This window comes from Capricornis sumatraensis, chromosome 16, assembly GCF_032405125.1.
Source record: "Capricornis sumatraensis isolate serow.1 chromosome 16, serow.2, whole genome shotgun sequence".
NCBI lineage: Eukaryota > Metazoa > Chordata > Mammalia > Artiodactyla > Bovidae > Capricornis > Capricornis sumatraensis.
The window spans coordinates 83028742-83043037 of record NC_091084.1 but is presented as its reverse complement, the minus strand read 5'-3'; positions in this window follow the sequence as shown (position 1 = coordinate 83043037).

Sequence of the window (14296 nt, the reverse complement as noted above, 5' to 3'; positions counted from 1 at the left end):
ATTATAATCACATTTATTCTTGTCATCTGTCAGCTAGGTGTAGTGTTACAGATATTTATTTACTTAAAATACGATTTTTCATTTAAATTACATTTATTTGTGGTTACCTTTTATTGTTAAAAAAAAACTGCATAAAAATGTGCCATGGTGGTATTTGGTTTATTTTTAAATGTATGTATTTAAATAGAGAAAATGGGTTACTTAAAGTAAGTAAATAATATTATAACTGGTTCAAAATTATGGCTCTTTAAGTATGGAATTTAGGGGTAGAACACTTTTTCTAAGACAGAACCCTTGAAAAATCCCATTTTATTTTTAAGGAGTATCACACAGTGTTAAGGAATTTAATAGCTGAATTCCTAAAGCATGAATATAGGCAATATGAAGAACAGAAAAATAATATACTGCTTTTTCTCCTATTTGGGTTTTCAGAATCTTTGCAACTTGTAATTCAATAAGCTGGGCTCACAGAATCCAAAGAAAACAACCTCATTCTTTCCCTACAACTGTCCTTCATAAACACCCTCAGTGTGGTAGTTCCCTTCAGCTTTCTGTTTAAAATCTAAGGTAAGTTACTGTCAGCAAGTGGAGAATTCTTGTCACTTCAGCATTAAAATGTACTATCTTATGCAAGAATAGAAACTCGGCTATTTACAGGGAAGTTGGAGCTGCTTGAGACAGCAGTCCCATCAGGGGAGGAGGAGAGCGTGGTTTTGTTTTTAAGCGTCGTCTCTAGCTTGCTGAGAGGACTTTCCGGTCCTTGCAGAGGGCAGGGTGGGAGGAGGACAGCTGGGGGCAGGAAGTGTCTCCTGGCTGCTGCTTCCCCAGCTCACTGTCCAGCTGGTAGAGCTGGTGGCTTCGTGGCTCCGCTGCTGAGATTCCTTTTATTCTAATCCACGTACTCAGAGATCACAACTCCTCCCACACCCCACCCTGAGTGTCCATCAACATTTTCCAGGCTCTTTCTCTTCGAGGTCTTCTCCTCCTGATGTCCTTTTGAGGCAAGGTCTAAGACCACCCAGGTGCTGTCTCTCTCTCGTGGCTTACCTGCAGTGGGAGGCTCTCCCAGGACGACCTTCCTCTCCTGCTCAGTGGAGGCAGACAGCCCCTGGGGTGGCTCTGACGACTCCTGCCTCTGGGCGCTCAGGCCCTTTGGTGAAAGCTTCCCCTTGACTATGGACTGCAAGACCCGTGACTTGCTCTGAGTAAGTACAGAATGGCGAAGGGGTCAAGATGCTTGCGTGGGAGTGCCTTATGATGGTACAGAGCACCGCAGCACCTGCCTTCCTGGTTTCTCCATTTTTATTTTTTAATCCTTTATTATTCTTAAATAATTATTTAATTAATAGTTTTAAAGTTATTTTTATTTTTAGTTTATCTTTGAGTGTGCCGAGTCTTCGTGGCTGTGCCCCAGCCTCCGCTCATTGCAGCTGATGGGGATCCTCACTCGTTGCGGTTCTCTGTCTTCTCACTGTGCTAATGTCTCCTGTTGCAGTCACCACGGCTTGAGGGCTCAGTTGCCCTGTGGCGTCTGGAACTTTCCAGACCAGGGGTCCGACCCAGTCACCTGCATCAGTATGCAGTTTCTTAACCCCTGAACCCCAAGAGAAGCCCTCTGGGGTCGCTTTCTCTCCACAGCCAGCTCTGAGGAAGCAGGCAGCCATGCTGGGGACCTCCATGTAGCAGGGAACTGGGAAGACTTTAGGTGTTGAGGGCGGCCTTAGCCAACAGCCTGCATAGACTGCCAGCTAACACCCAGCAGGAACACAGGGCCCTTGGTCCTACAGCTACAAGGAATTGGATTCTGTCAACAACAGGGGAAGCTTGAGCGTGAATCCTTCTCCAGCCGAGCCTCAATTGAGATCGAAACCTTGCCAACACCTTGTCTGCAGCCTTGTGAGACCTAGACGCATAGGAGCCTGTCAAGCCACAGCCAGTTTCTTGTGCTGTTTCAACCTCTGAGGCTGTGGCAATGGGTCCTGCAGCGGTAGGAACAGACGTTGGCCATCAGAGTTAGAAGCCCCGGCCGGGGCCGATGTTGGTTCTTCCCAGTGGGCTAGACTGAAGTCTATGGTGACGATCGTGGTCCCACTGCGGCCTGTCTCACTGAGCTTAGCCTTGAGGAGGGGTAAAGCCCCACAGAACTCCAGTAAGTTTCTTCCAGTGGAATTCTGCAGCAAAGTTTTCAAATGATATGTGTGTGTGCGCTAAGCCGCTTCGGTGGTGTCTGACTCTGCAGCCGCATGGACTGCGGCCCGCCAGGCTCCTCTGTCCATGGGATTCTGCAGGCAAGAACACTGGAGTGGGCTGCCATGCCCTCCTCCAGGGGATCTTCCCGACCCAGGGGTCCAACCTGGCCTCCTGTCTCTCCTCATTTGGCAGGCGGGTTCTTCACCACTAGGTCCACCTGGGAAGCCCTTTCAAATAATAGACTGTTAGGACATTCTGGTGGCTCCTTCTCAGCCTCCAAATTTATTTTCTGAGCAAGTTCTGAGAAAACCACCTGGCTGTTCTTTTGTAGTTTTTTCTTGGGTGAATGCATAAATTCAGGTTGTAAATCGGGGGTGACTGTCAGTGGCAAGAACGGGGTGATGGAGGTGGCCTGTCCAGGTGCAGGCCATAAGGAAGAACACGGTCTGGAGAAGCTTTCAAACAATGACTGAACTGTCATCTACCCTTTATCATCTATGTGTAAGCAATTCTAAATACTGATAATGAAATACTGCTCCAGAAAAGTCTAATCGGAAAATGGCCTGTTCCCGGGGCACATCCTTCCCACTGCCTGTCTTTGGTATGACGCTGTGTTATCTGCTGTCTCTGGGTCTCAGGTGAACTGGACAGAGCGTCCTTCCTGCTTAAGTCCGGTTGCCCCCGGATGGACGATCAGTCCCCAGCTTCACACTGCCTTCCGGGGCTGGATCAGAGAAAACGGCCCTTCCTTTGCTGCCATCTGCTGGGCAATAGTTGCAAAACTCAATGGGTGGGGCCTCTTAGATCAGTGTATTGTTCCACCTGCACCCTGATTTGTGATGGTACTGTGTGTGTGTGTGTGTGTGTGTGTGTGTGTGTGTGTGTGCATGTATGCCCGTGTGCATGACACAAATGTGTTCATGCAGCTGTCAGAAAGTAGACGGAACATTTATTGTTATCTAAGATCGAAAGCGGCTTCCTCAGTGGCTCAGTGGTAAAGAATCCACCTGCCAATGCAGGAGACGCGGGTTCGATTCCGGGCGGGGAAGATCCCCTGGAGAAGAAAATGGCAACCCACACCAGTATGCTTGCCTGGGAAATCCATGGACAGAGCAGCCTGGTGGACATGACTTAGCGCCTAAACAAGATGAAAAGAACCAAGGCGCACACTTTCCAGCCTATACAGAAACTCCCATATGGATGAGCTCCGGTCCGAGAGCACTCTCAGGAGTGCAATTTGCTCATGAGTCCAACAAAGTGAGCCTCGGCACCCAAAACACAGTCGGCTGCGTAGTGCGGTGACAGAAAGCGAAAGCGGACGTCGCTCAGTCCTGTCTGACTCTTTGCGACCCCACGGACTAGTCCATGGGATTCTCCAGGCCAGAGTACTGGAGTGGGTAGCGTTTCCCTTCTCCAGGGGGTCTTCCCAACCCAGGAATAGAACCGGGTTCTCCCTCATTGCAGGTAGATTCTTCACCAGCTAAGCTATCAGGGAAGACCCTGATATATACTACTGTATGGTAATGACCTTATAATACTTTTCTCACAAACAACACATGGAAAACAAACACAAAAATAAAACGTTTAACCTTGCCATAGAGTACCTTGGAAATTACAACAGTACAGAAAACAACAGCTGGCACGCGGGGGCTGGCATCCAGCGAACAGGCGGGAAGCGTCACTGACGCAGGAGGGAGACGAGGGGGGAGACGGCAGAGCTGAAGGGTGGGCAGCAGCAGCAGTCGGGGGGCGAGCTGCAAGCGTGTTCACGCCTGACCTTGACGGCACGGGTCCCGGCTCCTCGCTGGATGCAGTGCCAGGTCTACCTCTTGGGAAGAACGATCCAGGGCTGCGGGGGGCTCTCTTCCCCGTCTTAGATGACGCGATTGCATTCTGCGTGGCTGCGGCAGCCTTCGTGCACCGCTCTACGTTCAGGTCCTGAGCCTCGTAAACCAACGGTGCCTCCTCCAACAGAAGTGACTTATGTGACGTGTGAACACACGTGCTCGCCTTGTACAAGTCCGCGCTGTGAAGGTTCGTGTGTAGGGGGCTCACTGCACTGCTTTTCCTTTGCTCGGTCTTGCAGGAGTTGTACCAGAAACTCCCTTGTGTGGGGCTGGTTAGGGCGTAGTGGAGAGGGCTCAGTTCTTTGGAGAAAATAAAGGAGTCAGGCGGCGGAAGCAGGGAACTAGCTTTGCCATCTAGGAACAAGGCAGCAAACATGGCGGAAGGGGAGGGAAGGGCGACGAGAGCTCGGTGAAACGCCTGCCAGGCACTGTTCCAAGGGGTCCGTGTTTTCTCATCCTTTCCACATGGCCGATCTTCAGCCGGTAAGTCGTGTCTGACTCTTTGCCGCCCCATGGACTGCAGCACGCCAGGCTTCTCTGTCCTCCACTGTCTCTACGAGTCTGCTCAAACTCATGCCCATTGAGTCAGGGATGCCATCCAAACATCTCATCCTCTGTTGTCCCCTTCTCCTCCTGCTCTCAATTTCCCCCAGTATTAGGATTTTTTCCAGTGAGGTGGCTCTTCACATCAGGAAGCCAAAGTATTGGAGCTTCAGCATCAGTCCTTCCGATGAATATTCAAGGTTGATTTCCTTTAGCATTCTATGCTTTGATCTCTTTGCTGTCCAAGGGACTCTCAAGAGTCTTCTCCAGCACCACAGTTCAGAGCATCCTGTGTTATTCAAGAATGATCTATATATTCAAAGAAAAAGGAACACAATATCTCAAAGAGACATCTTCATTTCCATGTTTATTAAAGCATAATTCACAAAGCTAATGTATGGAAACAAGCTAAGTATCCACCCAGATGAATGGATAAAAATGTAAGAGAAATATACATATATATCTGAGAAAAGAGGCAGTGACATTGACTCATTAAACACATGGTCATTTTATTTACTGTCTCCTATTGTTTATAAAGAGCTAGTTAGATCAGTTTTGAGTTCTTGGAAAAAATAAGAACATGATTCTTATATATATAAGATTACAAGATCCTGGTACGCTCCAAGTGTGGTTCTCCCATTACCGCGGGGATAGGTTTTCTGGAACACTTTCCTGTTGCTCTGTTGGTGGCATCCAACCTCTTGTCAACGGTGCAGGAGATCCTGTCTCCACTGTGTGAGGATTTGATGGCAGAATGAACACACCCTGTGGAAACAACAGAAACGCCATAGGTGAGTCAACCAAATAACCTCAGGGCTTCTCTTTCCTATCTACACAGTCTCATCATTAGTAGAGCCAATGCTTTCTTCTCTGAATTCAGTCTTGAGGTCTATTTAGGCTGTTAGGGGCCAACTCCCGGCTATGACAGGCCCAGCAGGTACACTAAGCCCAGGACCTGAGTCATGTTTCCTTAACAGGACATTCCTTGACCAAATTAGGAAGACTCCCCATACACACCAACCAGAAAGAGACAGGACATGCGCTCATCCTGCCTAGCCAATCATGTAACGCCAGCTACTCCTGTAACTGAGACAAAGAGCTGCCTGTATATAAGCCGCCATACTCCTTTGTTCGGGGCTCTTGTCGGATTCCACTGTGCTGGATGAGACTTGGGCCCTAGCGCGCTCGAAATAAACTCCCTTCTTGCCTTTGCATTACTGTGGTGGACTTGCTCTCTCGGTCGGTCCAGAGATACGGGCTCGGTGTATAACAAGTTGAGTCTCTCAAGTATTGCTTAATCAGGCTAGAGTGAAGAAGAACCTCCGGTGATGGCTTTGGCATGAGATGCGGCCGCTGCTGCTGTGGGCTTCCAGGTGGACCCATGTTACACATGGATGAGATGCCCAACATGCTGGGTAAAGCAGAGCATCGCTGGAAAACGCAGAGCGCCTCTTCCAAGCCAGGATGGTGCTCATGCTATGGCAGCAACACACCCAAATCCCTGACCCGCTTGCCATGGCCACAGCACTGCGAAAGCCGACTGACCCAGGATGGCAGGAATCACCGGAAGCTTAAGGCAAATGCTGGTCCTTCTGCCACAAACTCAGTGTGAACTGGAGTGTTTGAGGGGGAGGGAGGGGGGACCAGAATGGGACAAGGACCAGGCATTACACGCCCAAAGCCACTGCTCCTCGGGGTGCACACTCCCCAGCTCTGCCCCCAGCAGGTTAGTGGGGGCAACACTTCCCAGTGTGAAATGACTCTAGGAGCAGAAGGAAGCCCAGGCTCAGATATCATGATAAGAGTGCAACAAAGAGTCTGTTCCCGTGTGCAGACGCTTCACTTCATGAAAATGAAATGCTTCACGTAACAAAATCACAAAATCATTAGAAACACTGCCTTCTAGGGTCTTAAAATGCAAAAGTTCACTCACAACGTTGACATGATTAGTCAATCTCTCTTCTATGAGGAAACGCTGTGGGGTTGAACGTTGAGGTGCAGCATGGAAGCCCCAAAAGGAAGTAAAGATGAGCAGAATGCTGTAGGAAAGGAACAGAAAATGCTCTCACCAGACGATCACTGATTTGCCGTTTGACTTCGGGCAGCCCAGGTCTACACCTGGGCTTTTGGGTAAGGAAATTAAGGAACATGTCTTAGGGCTTTAATGCCCATCTTCTCCCGGTGGAGCCCCTAATTCTTGGGAGCAATACTTTCCCTGCCCCTCCTAGTGCCTGCGTGCTCCCTCCTACCATTCCCGAACCCTCACGATCTCACATTCTTTCTGCTCAGCAGTCAGGAGGAGCTGAGCAGGTCTCAAGGTAAGAGCAGTGTGCCCGCACTGACAGAGAAGTCTGAAACCCTGACTTTCTTCAGAGGCCCAGGGAAGGGTCCTCTCATCAGATGACGGAGTAACATCTGGCAGTCTCCAGGACCTCTGCACTGTGAACTATTCTCCAATCTGGACCAAGAGGGGATGCCCTTCGAGGTAACAAGGATGGAGAAAAACAGCCTTTCTTTATCTATCGTGGTCAGCAGAATTCTAAGATAACCCGAGTGATCCATGCCCCTGTATGATGCCCTCCTCTTGAGTTCCAGGTGGGACCTGTGTATAGGATGGGCTATCCCTCCTGTGAGTAGGTTACTCACCAGTTGCTTTTGAGTTGATCAAAAGTGGCATGTTCCTGGATGAGCTTGACCCAATCACATGAACTCTTTAGAAGAGCCTTAAAACTTCAGAGACGTTAGCTCTCCTGCTGTCTCAAAGTAGAAGTAAGTTTTCCTGATTGTATTGTGGAGAGGAAATCAATTCTGTTACATGAGCTTGGAGAGGAGCTACCCCACATCCAAGGTCAGGGGCGGCAGCCGAGAGGAGCTGCCCCATGTCCAAGGTAACGAGCAGCAGCTGCACTTTGCTAGAGCAGCAAAGCTGCTGGACATGAAGAGATACCCCACATCCAAGGTAAGAGAAACCCAAGTGAGACGGTAGGTGTTGCGAGAGGCATCAGAGGGCGGACAGACTAACACCACAATCACAGCCAACTAGCCAATCCGATCGCACAGGCCACAGCCTCGTCTAACTCAATGAAACTAAGCCATGCCGGGTGGGGCAACCTAAGACAGACGGGTCATGGTGGAGAGGTCTGACAGAATGTGGTCACTGGAGAAGGGAATGGCAAACCACGTCAGTATTCTTGCCCTGAGAACCCCATGAACAGCATGAAAAGGCAAAATGATAGGATACTGAAAGAGGAACTCCCCAGGTCATTAGGTGCCCAATATGCTACTGGAGATCAGTGGAGAAATAACTCCAGAAAGAATGAAGGGATGGAGCCAAAGCAAAAACAATACCCAGCTGTGGATGTGACTGGTGATAGAAGCAAGGTCCGATGCTGTAAAGAGCAACATTGCATAGGAACCTGGAATGTCAGGTCCATGAATCAAGGCAAATTGGAAGTGGTCAAACAAGAGATGGCAAGAGTGAACGTCGACATTCTAGGAATCAGCGAACTAAAATGGACTGGAATGTGTGAATTTAATTCAGATGACCATTATATCTACTACTGCGGGCAGGAATCCCTTAGAAGAAATGGAGTAGCCATCATGGTCAGCAAGAGTCCAAAATGCCATACTTGAATGCAATCTCAAAAACGACAGAATGGTCTCTGTTCATTTCCATTCAATATCACAGTTATCCAAGTCTATGCCCCGACCAGTAACGCTGAAGAAGCTGAACGGTTCTATGAAGACCTAGGAGACCTTCTAGAACTAACACCCAAAAAAGATGTCCTTTTCATTATAGGGGACTGGAATGCAAAAGTAGGAAGTCAAGAAACACCTGGAGTAACAGGCAAATTTGGCCCTGGCGTACAGAATGAAGCAGGGCAAAGGCTAATAGAGTTCTGCCAAGGGAACACACTGGTCATAACAAACATCCTTTTCCAACGACACAAGAGAAGACGCTACACATGGACATCACCAGACGGTCAACACCAAAATCAGATTGATTATATCCTTTGCAGCCAAAGATGGAGAAGCTCTATACAATCGGCAAAAACAAGACCGGGAGCTGACTGTGGCTCAGATCATGAACTCCTTATTACCAAATTCAGACTCAAATTGAAGAAAGTAGGGAAAACCGCTGGACCATTCAGGTATGACGTAAATGAAATCCCTTATGACTATACAGTGGAAGTGAGAAATAGATTTAAGGGACTAGACCTGATAGAGTGCCTGATGAACTATGGAGGTTTGTGACATTGTACAGGAGATAGGAATCAAGACTATCCCTAAGAAAAATGCAAAAAAGAAAAATGGCTGTCTGAGGAGGCCTTACAAACAGCGGTGAAAATAAGAGAAGTGAAAAGCAAAGGAGAAAAGGAAAGATGTAAGTATCTGAATGCAGAGTTCCAAAGAATAGCAAGAAGAGATAAGAAAGCCTTCCTCAGCGATAGTGATCAGTGCAAAGAAATAGAGGAAAAGAACAGAATGGGAAAGACTAGAGATCTCTTCAAGAAAACTAGAGATACCAAGGAAACATTTCATGCAAAGATGGGCTCGATAAAGGACAGAAATGGTCTGGACCTAACAGAAGCAGAAGATATTAAGAAGAGGTGGCAAGAATACACAGAAGAACTGTACAAAAAAGAGCTTCACAACCAAGATAATCACGATGGTGTGATCACTCACCTAGAGCCAGACATCCTGGAATGTGAAGTCAAGTGGGCCTTAGGAAGCATCACTACAAACAAAGCTAGTGGAGGTGATGGAATTCCAGTTGAGCTATTTCAAATCCTTAAAGATGATGCTGTGAAAGTGCTGCACTCAATATGCCAGCAAATTTGGAAAACTCAGCAGTGGCCACAGGACTGGAAAAGGTCAGTTTTCGTTCCAATCCCAAAGAAAGGTGATGCCAAAGAATGCTCAAACTACCGCACAATTGTACTCATCTCACATGCTAATAAAGTAATGCTCAAAATTCTCCAAGCCAGGCTTCAGCAATACGGGAACCGTGAACTTCCAGATGTTCACGCTGGTTTTAAAAAAGGCAGAGGAACCAGAGATCAAATTGCCAATATCCGCTGGATCATTGAAAAAGCAAGAGAGTTCCAGAAAAACAGCGATTTCTGGTTTATTGACTATGCCAAAGCCTTTGACTGTGTGGATCACAACAAACTGTGGAAAATTCTGAAAGAGATGGGAATACCAGACCACCTGACCTGCCTCTTGAGAAACCTGTATGCAGGTCAGGAAGCAACAGTTAGAACTGGACATGGAACAACAGACTGGTTCCAAATAGGAAAAGGAGTGCGTCAAGGCTGTATATTGTCACCCTGCTTATTTAACTTCTATGCAGAGTACATCATGAGAAATGCTGGTCTGGAAGAAACACAAGCTGGAATCAAGATTGCCAGGAGAAATATAAATCACCTCAGATATGCAAATGACACCACCCTTATGGCAGAAAGTGAAGAGGAACTAAAAAGCCTCTTGATGAAAGTGAAAGAGGAGAGTGAAAAAGTTGGCTTAAAGCTCAACATTCAGAAAATGAAAATCATGGCATCTGGTCCCATCACTTCATGGGAAATAGATGGGGAAACAGTGGAAACAGTGTCAGACTTAATCTTTGGGGGCTCCAAAATTATTGCAGATGGTGATTGCAGCCATGAAATTAAAAGACGCTTACTCCTTGGAAGGAAAGTTATGACCAACTTAGATAGCATATTGAAAAGCAGTGACATTACTTAGCCAACAAAGGTCCGTCTAGTCAAGGCTATGGTTTTTCTAGTGGTCATGTATGGATGTGAGAGTTGGACTGTGAAGAAAGCTGAGCACTGAAGAATTGATGCTTTTGAACTGTGGTGTTGGAGAAGACTCTTGAGGGTCCCTTGGACTGCAAGGACATCCAACCAGTCCATTCTAAAGGAGATCAGCCCTTTGGAAGGAATGATGTTAAAGCTGAAGCTCCAGTACTTTGGCCACCACATGCGAAGAGTTGACTCATTGGAAAAGACTCTGATGCTGGGAGGGATTGGGGACGGGAGGAGAAGGGGACGACCGAGGATGAGATGGCTGGATGGCATCACTGACTCGATGGACGTGAGTCTGAGTGAACTCCGGGAGATGGTGATGGACAGGGAGGCCTGGCGTGCTGCAATTCATGGGGTCGCAAAGAGTCGGACACGACTGAGCGACTGAACTGAGCTGAGCTGAGCTTCTACCATTTGCTTCTGGGTGTATTTCATGCAGCACTTCCCAGTTGGCACTAATGGCAAAGAACCTGCCTGCCAATGCAAGAGATGGAAAAGATGCGGGTTCAGTCCCTGGGTTGGGAAGATCCCCTGGAGGAGGGCATGGCAACGCACTCCAGCATTCTTGCCTGGAGAATCCCATGGCTAGAGGAGGTTGGTGCGCTACAGTCCATAAGGGTCACAAAGAGAGGTGACTTAGCACAGCCTGCTGCTGCTGCTGCTAAGCCGCTTCAGTCGTGTCTGATTCTGTGCGACCCCATAGACAGCAGCCCCTCAGGCTCCTGTCCCTGGGATTCTCCATTAAGACAGCACATTTTCTGCAGCATTCAGATTCTAAACAGTCTCTGCTCCTCCGTGCTGTTCAGCATAACACTATGCAGGGATTCCCAGACAGAAGTTGTTTGCAAGACGTAAGCTGAGCCCTGTTGACGGTTTGTGGAGGGGGCAGAGGTTTTTCCAGTGGAGGGACACACTCATGTTGCACAGGTGGTGACTACCAACAGCCTGTCACACTCTTGTACATATAAATTCACCTCAATGGTCTAAACCAAGCTGAAAGCATGAAAACGGTACTCTGTTTTATTAGTGCTTCATAAGTAGAGCTGTACATCATAGAATGAGAATTATTTGTGAAAAAAGTTTAATATTCATTTATTATTTGGCTGTGCTAGGTCTCAGCACGCATGCAGGATCTTCCGTTGTAGCCTGTGGGGTCTAGCTCTCTTAGCAGGGACTGAACCCGATCCCTGCATTGGGAGCGGGGTATTTTAACCTCTGGACCACCAGGGAAGTCCTGGGGAGAATTTTTTCTAAGACAGTTTTTAAAGAGAGAGGTTTGATTAGCTTTTGTCCCAGGAGTTTAGAATGAATGTTGCTGTCCCAGATGTCTTGCTGGACCATACATCAAATAGCATTAAACAGCTCTGATTGCAGCTGCTGTCCCAGTCACAAGCTTAGTAATTATGATCACCAGCCATCCGAACTGTCTAAAAGCAGGGAATGTGAAGCAGGAAGTTCAGCTGGGGCTTTTTGGTCCAAAGTGCTCATTGTCAGGTAGAAAAACTGAAGTCCTCAAAGGGAAAAGACTGACCCGTAGCAAAACAAATAGGAGTCAGGACTAACTTGTAAAATGCAACTGACAGTTCAGGTTCCTTTTAACTTTATCCCACCATTTATTGGCAAGAAGGCCAGTGATTGTGGCTCTAGTCCATTTTCTGTTTGTGGGGTTGTTTACAGATTGTCCCATTTGATCAAGCATTATTTAAAATGCGGACTCCGGAAACTGTTCTTGGTCCTTAGCATCACTGAATTGATATTTTGATTCCCAATTATCCCTGATCAATCTCCTCCCCACTGTACACACACACACACACACACACACACAGATACACACACATACACACACACAGATAAGAAATCAAGTTAAATGATTCTGATTTATTGAACAAATACTAGTGATTAAGGATATATCAAGGAGATCAAAAATACACTGATAATACATGATTATACATTGCATCTTGGGGTAAAGTGATTATGAAGCAGGCTGGATGGATACATGTACATTAGGCAATCTCAATAGAGAGAATAACCTTTAAGTGGATGTTCTAAAAAAGATGAATTGAGACACTAAATATGTGAAGAGCATTCCCGTTGCATTCTCAGAGTATGCCCAGAGTAGGCGCATGATAAAGGGCAGGAAGGTAAAGAGCAACTATCAGAATGAGCTTAAGACAAAAAAAAAGTGTGGTGTATATAGAGCTGCACAGTCAATATGTGGTTGAATATTAACTGAGAGGAGGAAAGAGCAGGGTAAAATCTTACACAATCAAGAGGTAGGCCAAGTCACTGCTGGAGGTCCTGGTGGGCCAGGTTTGGATGTGAACATATTTTCCTTGAAAGTGTGTGATTATATCTATGAATGATTAAGAACAGTGAATCAGGTTGGCAAGCTACGCAGTAAAAGAGTATATTTTTAAGCTGCTGTCAAGTTTGGGGAAACAAATCTTAATTTCAGCAAGAATGAAAATAGGAAATCTAGGCTCCTAAGGTCAGAGAAGCATGAAAGCTGGCGTCATCATTGGTTGCATGATTACGCGGTCTCCTTCATAGCCTGCGGAAATTAACACCTACTTACCAGTTTTTAATTTTGGCAATCCAAATAAATTAAATGTACTTAGTTATTTCACTAGTTAATTTGTGAATAATACCCCAGCTGATTCCTTCAGTTTCTCCCCAGGACTCTTCTATCGAGATTTAGGCTAAAAGTGTGAACTGTTTTTGGCTTCTCTTTAAAAATGTCAAAGCACGCTCACCTGGACAGCTTTGTTCTCCTTTGCCATCTCCTGCTCACAGTCCCGTCTCTCCTAGCACCACGCGTGCCCCGTCGTCTCTCTACCTGTTTCTGCAAGGGTCTTGCTATCTCGTGCCTCACCATAGCTCTGTTCTGAGTTTCTCTGCACCTTCTTTGTTCATTCACTATTGCTGTTTTCTCTGTCCCATCTCTACATCTTACGTGGATTTATCCCTATTTACGTGATTTGTCTCTTCCTCGAGTCAGCAGATACTATCTCTGAGTTACTTCTTCTTTGTCTAACCTCTGTCTACTTTGGGCTACCTGTTGGCTGCAGCTTCACAGTGCATTTTCCTGCCTAATTCTCTCATTTTCTGCCCTAGGTATTTTCTCTCCTTCCCCCTCCCCCACCCCACCACCTGGTGATGTGTATGTCCCCACTGGTTACAGGCATGTAAAGGCTAACTTGGCTTTGCTTTTATCTCAATATAATTCTCTTAGAGTGTTAATTTTCTTCATTTAATACTGATCTCTCTTACAATAATACTAAACCTCTGTCACCAAAATCCATCCTTACCAGCACTCTGCCCTGAGTACTACCAGGCAATCTGAAACTGCATTTCCCTTCAATCTCCTAAAACGACAGTCTAAAACTGAACTTAATCTGGGTCTGTCTGTGCCTCATGTGTCAGTTTGTATGTCTCACTTCCTATGACTTTTAACATTACCCGATGCTCTTTGATCTTAGATTCGAATGCAGAGCATGGTAAGCAACCGGTTGCCTCTCTGATTTCATTCTTTTTTTTTGTTGTTGTAATTTTTTTTCAGTATTGTTAAGTAAAATAAAGTAAAAATAAAAATTCTAAAAAAAATTACAAAAAAAATTGGTTTCATTCTTTAATTCAGCTCATTAGTGGGAAGACCAATAACTCTTTCTTCATTTTTTAGAAACTATCATTTCTCTTCATTTCCACTGACTTCATTTTAGCTCAGGTCTTAATTGATTCTTCTTTCATTTCAGATTCTTCATTAAGTGATTTTTCCTTCATGGTTTACAGCTCACCAGATACAGTGAGTAACTTAATAAAACTCCCTACTGTTTACTCATCAGTCTGCAAACAATTCTGAGCAATATTGTATCAGTGAATGTGCTGCTGATTCAGGCAAAATATAGATTT